The following is a 17,523-nucleotide window of genomic DNA, read 5'->3' as shown; positions in this document are numbered from 1 at the left end:
TAATGTGCTTCTTTTTGAGACACTCCTTTGTTGCCTTGCCTGTATGTTTCGGGTCATTGTCGTGCTGGAAGACCCAGCCACGAGCCATTTTTAATGTCCTGGTGGAGGGAAGGAGGTTGTCACTCAGGATTTGATGGTACATGGCTCCATTCATTCTCCCATTGATGCGGTGAAGTAGTCCTGTGCCCTTAGCAGAGAAACACCCCCAAAACATAATGTTTCCACCTCCATGCTTGACAGTGGGGACGTTGTTCTTTGGGTCATAGGCAGCATTTCTCTTCCTCCAAACACAGCGAGTTGAGTTAATGCCAAAGAGCACAATTTTAGTCTCATCTGACCACAGCACCTTCTCCCAATCACTCTCAGAATCATCCAGATGTTCATTTGCAAACTTCAGACGGGCCTGTACATGTGCCTTCTTGAGCAGGGGGACCTTGCGGGCACTACAGGATTTTAATCCATTACGACGTAATGTGTTATCAATGGTTTTCTTGGTGACTGTGGTCCCAGCTGCCTTGAGATCATTAACAAGTTCCCCCCGTGTAGTTTTCGGCTGAGCTCTCACCTTCCTCAGGATCAAGGATACCCCACGAGGTGAGATTTTGCATGGAGCCCCAGATCAATTTCGATTGACAGTCATTTTGTATGTCTTCCATTTTCTTACTATTGCACCAACAGTTGTCTCCTTCTCACCCAGCGTCTTACTTATGGTTTTGTAGCCCATTCCAGCCTTGTGCAGGTCTATGATCTTGTCCCTGCCATCCTTAGAAAGCTCTTTGGTCTTGCCCATGTTGTAGAGGTTAGAGTCAGACTGATTAATTGAGTCTGTTGACAGGAGTCTTTTATACAGGTGACCATTTAAGACAGCTGTCTTTAATGCAGGCACCAAGTTGATTTGGAGCGTGTAACTGGTCTGGAGGAGGCTGAACTCTTAATGGTTGGTAGGGGATCAAATACTTATTTCTCTGTGCACAATGCAAATAAATATATATAATTTTGACTATGTGATTTTCTTTTAATTTTTTTTATATAATCTATCTCTCACTGGTAAAATTAACCTAGCCTAAAAATTCTAGACTGTTCATGTCTTTGACAGTGGGCAAACTTACAAAATCAGCAAGGGATCAAATACTTATTTCCTTCACTGTATGTGCTGAACTTGGTTCTGGGTCTGTATATATTTACCTTCTCTTAAGGTAAAATTATATGTTAAATCTACTTTTACCTTAAGAGAAGGTAAATATATACAGTAAAAACTAAACCCCAAAAAACATGGAGGAATCTCAGTTTTTTCCAATTCACCCATTATATGGTACTTTACATGGTGCCAATAAAAACTATAACTCCTCCCGCAAAAAAAGAAACCTTCACACACCACTCCATTGACGTAAAAATAAAAAAGTTATAAAGGTCCTGACCACTTCAGTGTCTCAAAGTATTCTGCTAAATTAAAACCGTGCCAGATCTGTGGCCGCCTAAACAGAAATCTGCAAATATATACGGTGCAGCGTTTTCGGAGTTCGGGGAGGGAGGGCCCAGACCTGAAAAAGTCCCCGGTGCCCATAGTACCCTTAATCCGCCCCTGTGAACACCCATATCGTCAGACTACTATTGTGTTACATAAATAGACGTTTCCTTATGTGTTGTCTACATTGTCTGCTCCTACAATACACTGCTCCACAATTCTGTCTTGCTCTACTATGCCGTTCAGGCTGCTTTACTAGAAAGTCATCTATTACCTTCAGCCTTTACTGTAAAACTCTTTAAGACTTTAATGCAATGCAATTAAGTCACTTTAAAGATTAGGTCACCCCAGTATAATCCACCCTTATTTGCCATAAGCATCTGACCACAGGAAACCTCCTACATAGAGAATCAGCAAAATGATTGCATTTAAATAAACATATGGAACACCCACAGATTTTCAGTGAAGTTGGCTATATAGTGTGGATCTTGTTTGGACAGAGAGAAACATGACATAATATCTGAAAGTTTCAGAACATTTCATTTACTGCTCCTACGATTTTTGTTGCTTTTTCTATCACTATGTGCTGTGTTTTATTCCTATTATATCCAGTTATTCTTGACCTCCTGTTGTAGCTGGGTCCAGGTAGTAGCTAATTTCTAAAAGCCATTTGTAACACATGTGGAGCTGTTATTTTGTCACATAGTCACCCAAACTTTAATGAAATGCATAATCCCTGCTCTGTCTCTCTACTTTCTCCCTTTTCCTCTCTTTCTGGCTCCTCTTCTTTTCACACAGAATTCAATACAACAGTATGACAGTGAGGGATCAAAACACTAGAGAAATCATGTAAGAAGTTTTTGTTTTTTGTTTGTTTTTTTACAGTAAAACGAATCCATCCCCTAATTTGGAATAACTCCCTTTAGCCACAAGAGTGTTCTGACAGAAACTTGTGGAGATGTGGATAATTTCCAATTCCCCATGCTTGTGCCTGCAGTCCATCAACAGCTTGTATCCACCTGATAGATCCGGACTAGACAAGTACAGAGGAATTAGGGCTTGTCCACACATAGCGAAATTGCGGCGTATTTTCCATCCGGAATTGTGGAATACAGTAGCAGCAAAGTGGGTGAGATTAATTCCGACCAGAAATTGACCTGCGGTGCATCTTTTTCGTACCGCAGCATGTAAATTCCTGCTGCGGAAAGTGGACTGAATTGCTGCGTTTTTCAGAGGAGATCTCACCATCTCCCAGCATTGTGATAAACACAGCAAAATCTGCACCATTTTCCGCAGTAAAAAAACGCAGAAAATGGTGTGGTTTTTCCGCAGCGGAATTTCTGCTACTTTCTGCGGAATTGCTGCAGAAATTTTCTGCAGCAATTCTGTTACGTGTGGACAAGCCCTTAAAGTTCTCTGCAGTCCTACAGCTTCCTATCTGAACATGCACATAGTATAATAAAATTATATTAGTGAAACTTCATTTTAAAGTTTTTTTCCCGGATTTTTAATTAATTCTGCAAAAGATCTCCACAGAGCTATAATCTCAACATCATCGAGACTGTGTGTGGTTACCTGTAGAGACAGAAGCAAGTTATGGGCAAATGAAGCATTACACAGAGGGACACTCTTTGTTGCCACTTTCTGCTCTGGCTTATAGACGAGGGTCAAGAATGGGGACACCCCTTATTAACTCAGAATTCCCTAATAGGGTATATTAAAGAAAACGGGTGGTTACACCAATGTTGTCCTTTATTGTGCTATTTTATATTTAGACACTTATATAGGCCATACATTTAATGATTCCCTGTACAAGAACATTTATAATGCAAATAAACTGTGTATGATACCAGTAGTGTAGAAAGCCTACATAGAAGAGAGGGGGCCCCATAGTAAAAAGATCAAACTTGGCTTCCCATTAGGGTATGTTCACACGGCCAAATTTCAGACGTATACGAGGCGTATTATGCCTCGTTTTACGTCTGAAAATATGGCTACAATACGTCGGCAAACATCTGCCCATTCATTTGAATGGGTTTGCCGACGTACTGTGCAGACGACCTGTTATTTACGAGTCGTCGTTTGACAGCTGTCAAACGACGACCCGTAAATTTACTGCCTCGGCAAAGAAGTGCAGGGCACTTCTTTGCCACGTAATTTGAGCCGTTCTTCATTGAAATCAATGAAGCACGGCTCAAGGTTTACGAGCGTCTCAGACGCCTCGTAAATTACGAGGAGGAGCTTTTACGTGTGAAACGAGGCAGCTGTTAACAGTCTGTCTTTTCACACGTAACTGCCTCTCAGCGTGTGAACATACCCTTATGGTGCTAGGTTTTGCCATACAAGACTGAAGGGCCTGGTGTTTGTTATACCCTACATGACCCCTGGGCCAATTCCCCATCCCATTGTTTACTAACAATGTAGTTCCTCTGGTGACGGTAGTCCTACACACAGGGGCGTGGCTAGAGGCTCATGGGCCCCGATGCAAAAATTCTTACTGGGCCCCCCCCCCCCCGCAAACTTCTCATGGCCGACGGTCCGCTTTCAGCTGCATCGCTGGGTCTCCTAAGTGACCCAACAATGCAGCACTAGCGGCCGGGGCGTCACTAAGGCTGGGTTCACACACACTATTTACGGACGAAATTCGGGCGTTTTAGCATTGAATTACGTCTGAAAATACGGCTCAAAAGCGTCGGAAAACATCTGCCCATTCATTTGAATGGGTCTTACGATGTTCTGTGCCGACGGTCATTTTTTTTTACGCGCCGCTGTCAAAAGGCGGCGCGTAAAAAAGTGCCTGTCACTTCTTCAGACGTAAATGGAGCCGTTTTCCATGGACTCCATGGAAAACCAGCTTCAATTACTTCCGTAATGGACGCAGCAAAAGACGCCTGCACATGCCATTACGGCTGAAATTACGGTGCTGTTTTCTCCTGAAAACAGCACAGTAATTTCAGCCGTAACAGACGCTGTCGTGTGAACATACCCTCAGGGCTTAAAATGTCCGGGAAATAGCCCCAATACATATGTGTCCGCCCAAAAAAAAAGGTGTGTATATGAGACAGCATAGCATATCTATAGCACTACGACCCTATAAACTATGGATAGGATTAGATACAGTGGCTGAGCAGACAGTATCACACATGATAGGATTAGATACAGTGGCTCAGAAGGCAGTATCCCACATGATAGGATTAGATACACAGCTCAGCAGACAGTATCACACATGATAGGATTAGATACAGTGGCCCAGCAGACAGTATCACACATGATAGGATTAGATACAGTGGCTCAGCAGACAGTACCACACATGATAGGATTAGATACAGTGGCTCAGCAGACAGTACCACACATGATAGGATTTGATTCAGTGGCTCAGCAGACAGTATCACACATGATAGGATTAGATACAGTGGCTCAGCAGACAGTACCACACATGATAGGATTAGATACAGTGGCTCAGCAGACAGTATCACACATGATAGGATTAGATACAGTGGCTCAGCAGACAGTATCACACATGATCGGATTAGATATAGGGCCCAGCAGACAGTATCATACATGATTGGATTAGATACACAGCTCAGCAGACTGTATCACACATGATAGGATTAGATACAGGGCCCAGCTCGCTGACATTGCGGCTCCAGCGCTGGACCCAGGATAGGTAAGAATAATAATTTTGCTTCTTTATGTGTTACTGATTATTTTTGTGTGTTTGTGTTTTTTATACAGGTTCGGTTGTTGGACTTCGGATACGAGGACTTCAATGACGGCGTTTTTTTTATTCTCAATAAAATGGTTAATGAGGGTTGTGTTTTTTTATTTCAATAAAATATTTTTTCTATGTGCTTGTATCTTTTTAAACTTTATTATCACCGCCTTAGTAATGGCCGCTGGCTGATTGACAATCTCCATTACTAAGGCGAGGCTTAATGTTAGCCGGTGCAGAGGCTACACTAACCCCCATTATTACCCCAGTACCCACCGCCACCAGGGGTACTGGGAAGAGCCGGGTACAAACCAGTACCCGACCATCTGTAGTGACGGGCAGGCACCGGGGTGGCCGCAGGCTGGTAGTATTAGGCTGGGGAAGGCCAAAAACAGTGGCCCTTCCCACCCTTGTAATGCTGCCTGCTGCTGCTGTGTTGTATCTGGCTGGTTATGAAAATTGGGGGGGACCCGACATCGTTCTTTCCAATTATTTTTTTTATTTTATTTTTTTAAATGACGTGGGGTCCCCCCCATTTTCATAACCAGCCAGATACAATAAAGCAGCAGCAGGCAGCATTACCAGGATGGGAAGGGCCACTGTTTTTGGCCTTTCCCCTCCTGATAATACCAGCCTGCGGCCACCCCAGTGGCCGACCATCACTACAGATGGTCAGGTACTGGATCGTACCCGGCTCTTCCCAGCACCCCTGGTGGCGGTGGGTACCGGGGTAATAAAGGGGGTTAGTGTTAGCCTCTGCATCCACTAACACTAAGCCCCGCCTTAGCAATGGATGCTGTCAATCAGCCGGCGGCCATTACTAAGGCGGTAGTAATATAGTTTAAAAAAAACACAAAGACATAGAAAAAATATTTTATTGAAATAAAAAAAAACCCACACAACCCTCATTAACCATTTTATTAATTTAAAAAAAGCTGTCATCGAAGTAGTCCTGGAATCCGCCGTAGTCCAACGACCGAACCCGTAAGAAAACACACAAAAAATGATTAGTAACACATGTGTTAGGGTATGTGCACACACACTAATTACGTCCGTAATTGACGGACGTATTTCGGTCGCAAGTACCGGACCGAACACAGTGCAGGGAGCCGGGCTCCTAGCGTCGTACTTATGTACGACGCTAGGAGTCCCTGCCTCGCTGCCGGACAACTGTCCCATACTGAAAACATGTTTACAGTATGGGACAGTTGTCCTGCAGCGAGGCAGGGACTCCTAGCATCGTACATAACTATAATGCTAGGAGCCCAGCTCCCTGCACTGTGTTCGGTCCGGTACTTGCTGCCGAAATACGTCCGTCAATTACGGACGTAATTAGTGTCTGTGCACATACTCTAAGGCTTAGATACAGGGCCCATGTGTGATACTGTCTGTGGGACCCTGTATCTAAGCCTACCACAAGGTAGGCTTAGATACAGGGTCCAGCAGACAGTAATCTTATACAGTATAAGATTACTGTGTGCTGGGGCCCTGTATCTAAACCTACAGTGTGGTAGGCTTAGATACAGGGCCCAGCAGACAGGATCACGCATGGGCCATGTATCTAAGCCTACCATGTGATTGGCTTAGATACAGGGCCCAGCAGACAGGATCACACAATCTGTGATCCTGTCTCATGGGCCCCCTAAGCCTGCTACATCGTAGGCTTCGGGGTTGTGCAGTCCCTAAACATTGATGGCCTATCCACAGGATAGGCCATCAATAGCTGATGTGTCGCCCGGGACCCGCAAATCAGCTGTTTTGTAGGGGCCGCAGCACTCGTACGAGAGCTGCTTCCCCTTCATTTCACTACTCGCTCACACTGTGAATCGCCGACACGGATTCACAGTGTGACCGGAATGAAGTGACAGGAATGAAGGGGAGCTGCTCTCGTACGAGTGCTGCGGCCCCTTCAAAACAGCTGATTGGCGGGTCCCGGGAGTCAGAACCCGCCAGTCAGGGCTAACCTTACCTTCCTCTTCGGCCGCGGCGGGAGTTCTGTAGTCTCGATGCTGTGCGCGGCGGCATAGCGCTGTGACGTCATGCGCTGCGCACAGCGCTTGACGTCATGCGCTGCGCACAGCGCTTGACGTCAGGACCTCCGCTGCGATCCGGAACCAGGAAGGTAAGTAAAGTATGTTACTATAGTAACAGGGGCCCGCGGCCCGAGTTACTATAGTAACTTTTTATTGATGTGGTGTGGGGGGCCGTGGGCCCCCCTGGCTTCGGGGCCCGGTCGCAATTGCGACCGCTGCGACCCCTATAGCTACGCCAGTGCCTACACATGTTCTCACCACCAATGATAATTACACCATCCCAGGCTACATTCAAACGACCATGTGCAACCTCAGTTGTGAAAAACTGAAGTTTTTCACATCCGAGATGCACCCATGCAGGATGCATTATCAAGGATCCCTCATAGACTAAAGTCTATGGAGGGAGGCGTAAAAACGCAAGAAAATAGGATATGTCCTATTTTTCCACGGACCATTCACACGCTCAATTGAAACAATGGCCGGGTGAACGGCCCTATTGAAATACATGAGTCGGTGTGCTGGCCGTTGTTTTAAAGGCCGTCACACGGACGAGTTACACGCTCGTCTGAATGAGCCCTAAGTGTTCCATAGCAGCCACAAGGGCTGCCTCTATGGTATTCATGCTCTTCTATGGTAACAACAGGATAAGATGCAATGGGTTGAAATATTTTGAATCAGAAACTTATTTATTTGATATGTTTTACAATTTTTACTGATGGTCCATCAAAATCAGATCATGTTTTTGGCAATCTGATTGAGTTGTGAATGATAGCTGACTGCAGCTGTACTGGTTTTTATTGTCCTGAGCCCATGTTGGACTTTGCTGCTTACGTTTGGCAATTAGTGTCAATCCTCTGACCACACATAGTCTGTGGGCCTTTGTCCTAACGAGCTGACAATCTAACCTTCAGTAGTGTATAAAGATAGAACTGATATTTCTTCTTATACTATTTATAGCATGGCATGTCTACTTTTAGCATTTGGGGGTCTGCCTTGTCACAGGAACTCAGTTTATGTCCCCAATTAGTGTAACATTTCCTCTGTAGTACTTGTGTTTGCAGAAACAACAGAACAAATTGATTGGAAAGGAAACGTCTTTAACCCAGGACATGTCTCCTCCGCTAAAGTGGAAATTACGGAATAATTCTAGAATACCCTCTAAACTCTATACTCTAGTAGTGCCTTGAAGTAATAAAAATATGGGGTCCTTAAATTTATACTACTAATTAATTACTAAAAAACGGAGTTAGGTAGGGCTCACAATGTAAGTTTTTTGTATTTCATGTGGGCACAATGTGAGCCCAGCCTTAGACTCCATGCACTCAACCGTAATTTTCATGCGTAATTACGGATGAAATTGCAGACCCATTAATTTTTATTGGCCACGGACACCTTTCCGTATATTCACGGATGTGTGTCCGGGCCGTAGAAATGATCCGCAAATTATAGAACATTCTATTCTTGTCCAAAGTAGAAGTCTATAGGTGTTTCCGCAATTGCGGACGTCTATGGATGTTTATCTGTCGGATCCGTATTTGCAAACAGTAAAAACCCTTACGGTCGTATGCAAGAGGTCTAACAGGCAAAATTGCAGCCATCTAACAGCGTGGGCTACATTAGTGGTACATACATTGATTAGTTCAGCTTTAGATTTCATCATTAGATACCAAGCTCAGTTTCCATTATTAGCACACATGGGATGACACATATTAATTGTGCAAGGAATATAGAAAGACAAAAAATGGCGCTCCATGGTGCAGAACCTTCAGATAGTTTGGAAAGGCAACGACAGTAATAGTAACTTGCTCACCTTGTAAGGATGTGCTAGATAGGGACAACACTGTGGCAGCGTATAGGGCATGGGTCTCAAGCACGGGGCCCGCGGGCCGCATGTGGCCCCTGAGGCTGCCATCTGCGGCCCGCGAGACACAGAGCCGCTAGTATTGGCTCTGCTCCGGTACTCTGTGAAATCCCTGACATCGGTGTCCATATATGGACAGTTTTGTCAGGGTTTTCCCTGGGCAGAGCGCTAGCATAGATTCTGCTCCGGGACTCTATGGAATCCCCTGACATCGCTGTTCATGAACGGACACGCAATGTCTGGGGCTTCCCCAGAGCCTGAGTCCCGGGCAGAGCGCTAGTATCGGCTCTGCTCCGGGACTCTGTGGAATTCCCTAACATCCCTGTCCATAAATAGACACGCGATGTCTGGGGCTTCCCTGGAGCCTGAGTCCTGGGCAGAGTGCTAGCATAGGCTCTGCTCCGGGACTCTGTGGAATCCCCTGACATCGTTGTCCATAAATAGACACGCGATGTCTGGGGCTTCCCTGGAGCCTGAGTCCTGGGCAGAGAGCTAGCATAGGCTCTGCTCCGGGACTCTGTGGAATTCCCTGACATTGCTGTCCATATATGGACAATTTGTCAGGGTCTTCCCCAGAGCGGAGTCTCGGGCAGAGCGCTAGTATAGGCTCTGCTCTGGGACTCTGGAATCCCCTGACATCGCTGTCCACATATGGACAGCGATGTCTAGGGCTTCCCCAGAGCTGGACAGTGATGTCAGGAGCACAGCTGGAGTCCCAGTAGGAGCGCTAGTAGCACTCTGCTCGGGACTCCAGCTCCGGGGTTGCCCCTGAAATCTCTGTCCATATATGAACAGTGATGTCAGGAGCAGAGCTGGAATCCTAGGTAGAGTGCTAGAAGCGGTTCTGCTCCGGGACTCCAGCTCTGGGCAAGCCCCTGACATCACTGTCCATATATGGACACTGATGTCAGTTGCTTCCCCAGAGTTCCGGAGCAGAGCCTATACTAGTGCTCCGCTCTGGGACACTGGCTCTGGGGTTGCCCCTGACATCACATTCTGGTCCAGGAGGATCCCCTGACGTCACTGTGTATTCACAGTGACATCAGGGGCTCCTCCAGCAGAGGAATCCCTGGCCAAAGCGTCGGCAACGCTCTGGCTGGGGATTCCACTCCTAGAGGGAGCCCCAATGGAGCTATCTACTGGGGGTGTCTGTAGCACTGTCTACAAGGGGTGTGTGGCATTATCTACAGAGGGCACTGTGGCAGCATCTATAGAGGGCACTGTGGCAGCATCTACAGAGGGCACTGTGGCAGTATCTACAGAGGGCACTGTGGCAGTATCTACAGAGGGCACTGTGGCAGTATCTACAGAAGGCACTGTGGCAGTTTTTACAGAGGGCACTGTGGCATTATCTACAGAGGGCACTGTGGCATTATCTACAGAGGGCACTGTGGCAGTATCTACAGAGGGCACTGGGCAGTATCTACAGAGGGCACTGTGGCAGTATCTACAGAGGGCACTGTGGCATTATCTACAGAGGGCACTGTGGCACTATCTACAGAGGGCACTGTGGCAGTATCTACAGAGGGCACTGGGCAGTATCTACAGAGGGCACTGTGGCAGTATCTACAGAAGGCACTGTGGCAGTATCTATAGAGGGCTCTGTAGCACGATCTAAAAAGGGGCTGCCTAATTTTGACATTTGTGTGTCTGCCAAACGCTGCCAGACTGCATTTAGCGACACTTAAACTGTAAAACTGGATTGTTGAAATAAGCACGTGGAGAAATCTTGCAAATTTCCGGTAAGTTTAAACCTGGCGCTATTATTATATTAATGTAGTATTATAGTAATGTAGTATTGTTATAGTGTTCAAATAACTAATTAATTAGCAATAATTTTGTAATGTATCTAATTTGAAAGTAATGCGGCCCGTCAATTTCAAATTTTTTCTATATGTGGCTCATTTACCCGGCCTAGTTTGAGACCCCTGGTATAGGGGATATGTTGGTGTTAGCTGCTGCTTTCCCTGAAGGATGAGTCAGTGGGCACACAGCTGTCAATGAATGCACATCAACAAAACAGAAAATTGCAGAGTACATTTAGCGCTGCTATACACCACGACTTGACTCTTCAGAGTATAGTAACAGGATATTTATTGAAGACAGCATGTTTCAGTTCCAGACTGGAGATGTGAACTTAGACTCTGTTCCCATCTGTATCGGAGGCTCCGTTAAGGGGCCTCAGTCGCAATTCCAGAGAAAAAAGTAGGAAGAAATAGCGAAGCATGCTGCGCTATTTCTTCCGGTAAAATGATGGACACCTTCACAACAACCCACAAAACTCTTTAAAGAGAACATTTCACCTCCCCATACATGTGCAGCTGAGTGCAGCATGTAATAGGGAGGGCTGAACAAACCTTGGGGCACTTTAAAAAAAATTCTACCTCCCTTCATTATTTAGATATCGGTGCCGTTATATTTGGCGCCCGATATTTAAATAACCCCATGAACTTTAAATGGGGCATGTACTGGCAAGGGGGCGTGTTACTATGGCTGTGACACTGTCCAATCAGATATGGACAGTTTTACAGCAAGAGCGAGGAGAGAGAGTGTGCGTGCGTGCGCACACGCTCTCACTCTCACTCTTTAGCTTTCAAGATTAGTCTTCTGCCGAACTGGGGGCGTGTCACTGCTACAGACAGTGTAAGAGCTGTGTTGAGGAGAGCGCGCACGCGCGCTATCATCTCTTCAGCTCCTGCGAGAGATCAGTCTTGTATTGTCTGCCGAACTGGCAAGGGGGCGCGTCTCTGCTACGGACAGTGTAAGAGCTGTGGAGAGGAGAGTGCGCATGCGCGCTCTCATTCCTTCAACTTTTGTGAGAGATCAGTCTTGTATTGTCTGCCAAACTGGCGCTCCCCAGCTCTTACACTGTCCGTAGCAGTGACACGCCCCCTTGCCAGTTCGGCAGACAAAGTACAAGACTGATTTCTCTCTCACAAGAGCGGAAGAGATGAGAGCGCGCATGCGCGCTCTCCTCTCCACAGCTCTTACAGTGTCCGTAGCAGTGACACGCCCCCTTGCCAGTTCGGCAGACAAAGTACAAGACTGATTTCTCTCTCACAAGAGATGAAGAGATGAGAGAGCGCATGCGCGCTCTCCTCTCCACAGCTCTTACAGTGTCCGTAGCAGTGACACGCGCCCTTCCCAGTTTGGATGAAAAGACTGATGTTCAAAGCTGAAGAGTGAGAGAGCGTGCACTCTCTCTCCTCGCTCTTGCTGTGGCACTGTCCATATCTGATTGGACAGTGTCACAGACATAGCAACACGCCCCCTTGCCAGTACACGCCCGGTCGACAGTTCAGGGGGTTATTTAAATATCAGGCGCCAAATCTAACGGCACCAATATCTAAATAATGGAAGGAGGTAGAAAAAAAATGTAAACTGCCCCAGGGTTTGTGCAGCCCTCCCCATTACATGCTGCACTCAGCTGCACATGTATGGGGAGGTGAAAGGTTCTCTTTAAAGTCAATGGGTTCCATCGAGCACCGTTAGTGTCCGTGATGCAATGGCTCCAGTACTTCCATTTATTTGTTCTTCTTCTATGAAGAACGGAAAGTGGATTGTGTGAACAGAGTCTAAGGCCTCATTCACATCAGCGCTGGTTTCCGTTGGGTTTCTCTGATGGAAAGCTGTAACGGAACCCATGAACGGAAACCAACGCTGATGTGAACACAGCCTTAGACTTTGTTCACATCTGCGTTCGGGTCCCGTTCTGACGATCCGTCGGAGCTTTCCATCAGAACAGAACCCTGAACAGACACAAACTGACACAGACGGAATCCAGAGGTTTCCTTTTCCACCACCATTGATTTCAATAGTAACAGATCCGGTGGCCATGTCACTGTTGTGCACCTGACCTCTGGTTTCCGTCTGTGTCAGTTTGTGTCTGTTCAGGGTCCTGTTCTGACGGAAAGCTCCGACGGAACGTCAGAACGGGACCCGAACGCAGATGTGAACAAAGCCTTAGCTATACTGAATGCTAAAATGACACATGATAATATTATTAGTAAAAAGACAAAAAATAATAATAAATAGATAGATGTTGGTAAATGATGATATATTTCTGTAAACACTCAAAGCAAATGAGAATGGTAGACTACATTCTAACTTATAAACAGATCATTATAAAGTTGATAATAATAACTATAAATAATTTAGCATAATTAATTATTCATAAAAGACATCTCATTTAAAAGGGGTATAAAAAGGGTAGAGGTATTTTATCTTAAAAGGAGAACGCACTTTATTGAGCCCATGTGGTACTAGAGTAGAGAGCTTGTATATCTAGAAAGAATCACACTATCTTAACTTAAAGGGTAACTAAACATTCAACAAACTTCGGACATGTCATAGTTACATAGTTACATTGTTCTAGGAAATTATCTAAGCCTTTTTTAAAGCCATCTACTGTCCCTGCTGTGACGGCTCCTGCGGTGACTATTCCATAGCTTCACAGTTCTCACAGTAAAGAAGGCTTGTCGCCTCTGCAGGTTGAACCTTTTTTTCTCCAGACGGAGGGAGTGCCCCCTTGTTTTTTGAGGGGGTTTTACATGGAACAGGATTTCGCCATATTTTCTGTATGTGTCATTAATATATTTATATGGGTATGTGCACACACACTAATTACGTCCGGAATTGACGGACGTATTTCGGCCGCAAGTCCCGGACCGAACACAGTGCAGGGAGCCGGGCTCCTAGCATCATACTTATGTACGATGCTAGGAGTCCCTGCCTCGCTGCAGGACAACTGTCCCGTACTGAAAACATGATTACAGTACGGGACAGTTGTCCTGCAGCGAGGCAGAGACTCCTAGCATCGTACATAAGTATGATGCTAGGAGCCCGGCTCCCTGCACTGTGTTCGGTCCGGGACTTGCGGCCGAAATACGTCCGTCAATTACGGACGTAATTAGTGTGTGTGCACATACCCTATAAGTTAATCATGTCCCCCCTTAGTCGTCTTTTTTCAAGACTAAATAGGTTTAATTCTTTTAATCTTTCCTCATAACTTAAATTCTCCATGCCCCTAATTAGCTTCGTTGCTCTTCTTTGTATTTTTTCCAACTCCAGGGCATCCTTTCTATGAACTGGAGCCCAGAACTGAACAGCATATTCTAGATGAGGCCTCACTAATGCTTTGTAAAGTGGCAATATTACATCCCTGTCCCGTGAGTCCATGCCTCTTTTAATACACGACAATATCCTGCTGGCCTTTGAAGCAGCTGATTGACACTGCATGCTGTTATTTAGTTTATGATTTACAAGTACACCCAGATCCTTCTCAACAAGTGAATCCGCCAGTGTTGCTCCCCCTAGGACATATGATGCATGCAGGTTGTTGGTACCCAGATGCATAACTTTACATTTATCTACATTAAACTTCATCTGCCAAGTGGATGCCCAAACACTTAGTTTGTTTAAATCCGCTTGCAATTCATGAACATCTTCCATAGACTGAACTATATTACACAGCTTGGTGTCATCTGCATAAATAGAAATAGTGCTAATAATCCCCTCCTCTATATCATTAATAAATAAGTTGAATAATAGTGGTCCCAGCACTGAACCCTGGGGTACACCACTTATTACCGGGGACCATTCAGAGTAGGAATCATTGACCACAACTCTCTGGATACGGTCCTTGAGCCAATTCTCAATCCAATTACAAACTATATTTTTTAAACCTATAGTCCTTAATTTACCCATTAGGCGTCTATGGGGGACAGTGTCAAATGCCTGCAAGTGACGTCAGAAGTTTTGATTGGTGGGACTCCGAGCACCGAGACCCCCACCAATTGCTAAAACGAAGTGGCAGAAGCACTCGTGTGAGCGCTGAGCCGCTTTAGTTTCTGTTCCGCTTTTTCCGGAAAGAAGATGTAGCGGTGTACGGGCTCAATAGAAAGTCTATGTGCCCGTACACCGCTACATCGGCTTTCCGTAAAAAGCGGAACAGAAACGAAGCGGCTCAGCACTCACACGAGCGCTTCTGCGATTGGTGAGGGTCTCAGTGCTCTGACCCCCACCAATCAAAACTTTCACCAGATTCTCAAATCCCTATCTCCTATTGCATGTGATCGGCGCTGCAATGTAGATAACAGTAACGTTTTTGTTTTGTTTTTTAAAACGTTCATTTTTGGCCAAGTTATGAGCTATTTTATATATATGCAAATGAGCTTTGAAATGGACAACTGGGCGTGTTTTTTTTACGTATGTCCAACTGGGCGTGTATTGTGTTTTTAACTGGGCGTGTTTACTTGTTTTACTAACTGGGTGTTGTGAATAGAAGTGTATGATGCTGACCAATCAGTGACCAATCAGCATCATGCACTCCTCTCCATTCATTTTCACAGCAGCATCACATTCTTAATAGAACGATGTGCAGCCACATACACAAGTGTCCTGATAATTAATGCACATGACCTCCAGCCTGGACGTCATGTGTATTCAGAATCCTGACACTTCTGAATCTTTTCTGTGAGATTCCAGCAAGCCACGTGTAATCTCGCGAGATTACGAGGTAAACAAGATTTCGTTTCTTTCCCTTACTGGAAATCTCACAGAAAAAATTCAGAAGTGTCAGGATTCTGAATACACATGACGTCCAGGCTGGAGGTCATGTGTATTCATTATCAGGACACTTGTGTATATGGCTGCACATCGTTCTAGTAAGAACACTATGTTCTGTGCAAATGAATGGAGAGGAGTGCATGATGCTGACTGGTCACTGCATCATACACTTCTATTCACAACGCCCAGTTAGTAAAACAAGTAAACACGCCCAGTTAAAAACACAATACACGCCCAGTTGGACATACGAAAAAAAACACGCCCAGTTGTCCATTTCAAAGCTCATTTGCATATATATAAAATAGCTCATAACTTGGCCAAAAATGAAAGTTTTTCACAAAAAAAAAACGTTACTGTAATCTACATTGCAGCGCCGATCACATGCAATAGGAGATAGGGATTTGAGAATCTGGTGACAGAGCCTCTTTAACCCTCCCTGGTGTTACTAGAGTCTGCTTGTTTTCCAAACCATCGGAATCCCCAGTGCACTAATGATGAGATCTCCAAGCTATCACCAATGCTTAATCTTGTACTATGAAATCTCTGTGTTTATTAGTGTGTGTGTGTGTGTGTGTGTGTGTGTGTGTGTGTGTGTGCGTGCGTGCGTGCGTGCGTGCGTGCGTGCGTGCGTGCGTGCGTGCATTATCCCTGTACTGTGGCATTACTGTGTTTGTTATCCCTGTACCGTGACATCACTGAATAAATTATTCTGTGCTGTGACGTCACTGTGTTTATTGTCCCTGTACTGTGACCTCACTGTGTTTATTATCCTTGTGGTGTAACATCACTGTGTTTATTATCCCTGTACTGTGACCTCACTGTGTTTATTATCCCTGTACCGTGACATCACTGAATTTATTATTCTGTACAGTGACCTCACTGTGTTTATTGTCCCTGTACTGTGACCTTACTGTGTTTATTACCCTTGTACTGTGACATTACTATGTTTATTAATTCTGTACTGTGATATCACTGTAATTATTAACCCTGTACTATGATAACACTGTGTTTATTATCCCTGTACTGTGACATCACTGAGTTTAGTTCCTCTGTACTGTGTCATCACTGTTTATTATTTCTGTACTGTGGCATCAATGTGTTTATTATCCCTGTACTGTGACATCAATGTAAGCATTATACCTGTGATATGACAACACTGTGTTTGTTATCCTTGTATTGTGACATCCCTGAGTTTAGTGTCTCTGTGCTGTGTCATCAGTGTATATTATCCCTGCACTGGGACATCACTGACTTTAGTATCTCTGTACTGTGAGATCACTGTGTTTATCATGCCTGTACTGTGACATCACTGAGTTTAGAGTCTCTGTGCTGTGTCATCAGTGTATATTATCTCTGCACTGGGACATCACTGAGTTTAGTATCTCTGTACTGTGGGATCACTGTGTTTAGTATCTCCATACTATGACAACACTAAGTTTATTAATCTTTGTGGTGGGAAATTATTGTGCATTATCCAGGTTCTATAGCATAACTACACTCCTCAACAATGAAATTGCAACACCAAGAAGGAAACGTTTTTCTCAAGATCGATAGTATGGGTATGTTCACACGATAGCAGGCATTTACGTGTGAAAAGACAGACTGTTTTCAAGAGAAAACAGCTGCCTCGTTTCACACGTAAATGCTCCTCCTCGTATTATGCGAGGCGTCTGTGACGCTCGTAAATCTTGAGCTGCTCTTCATTGAGTTCAATGAAGAACGGCTCAAATTACGTTGCAAAGAAGTGCCCTGCACTTCTTTGCCGAGGCAGTCAATTTACGCGTCGTCGTTTGACAGCTGTCAAACGACGACGCGTAAATTACAGGTCGTCTGCACAGTACGTCGGCAAACCCATTCAAATGAATGGGCAGATGTTTGCCGACGT

The sequence above is a fragment of the Rhinoderma darwinii genome, chromosome 10, assembly GCF_050947455.1.
Source record: "Rhinoderma darwinii isolate aRhiDar2 chromosome 10, aRhiDar2.hap1, whole genome shotgun sequence".
Classification (NCBI taxonomy): Eukaryota; Metazoa; Chordata; class Amphibia; order Anura; family Rhinodermatidae; genus Rhinoderma; species Rhinoderma darwinii.
The sequence above is the reverse complement of the archived record's forward strand: the minus strand, read 5'-3'. Positions refer to the sequence as shown.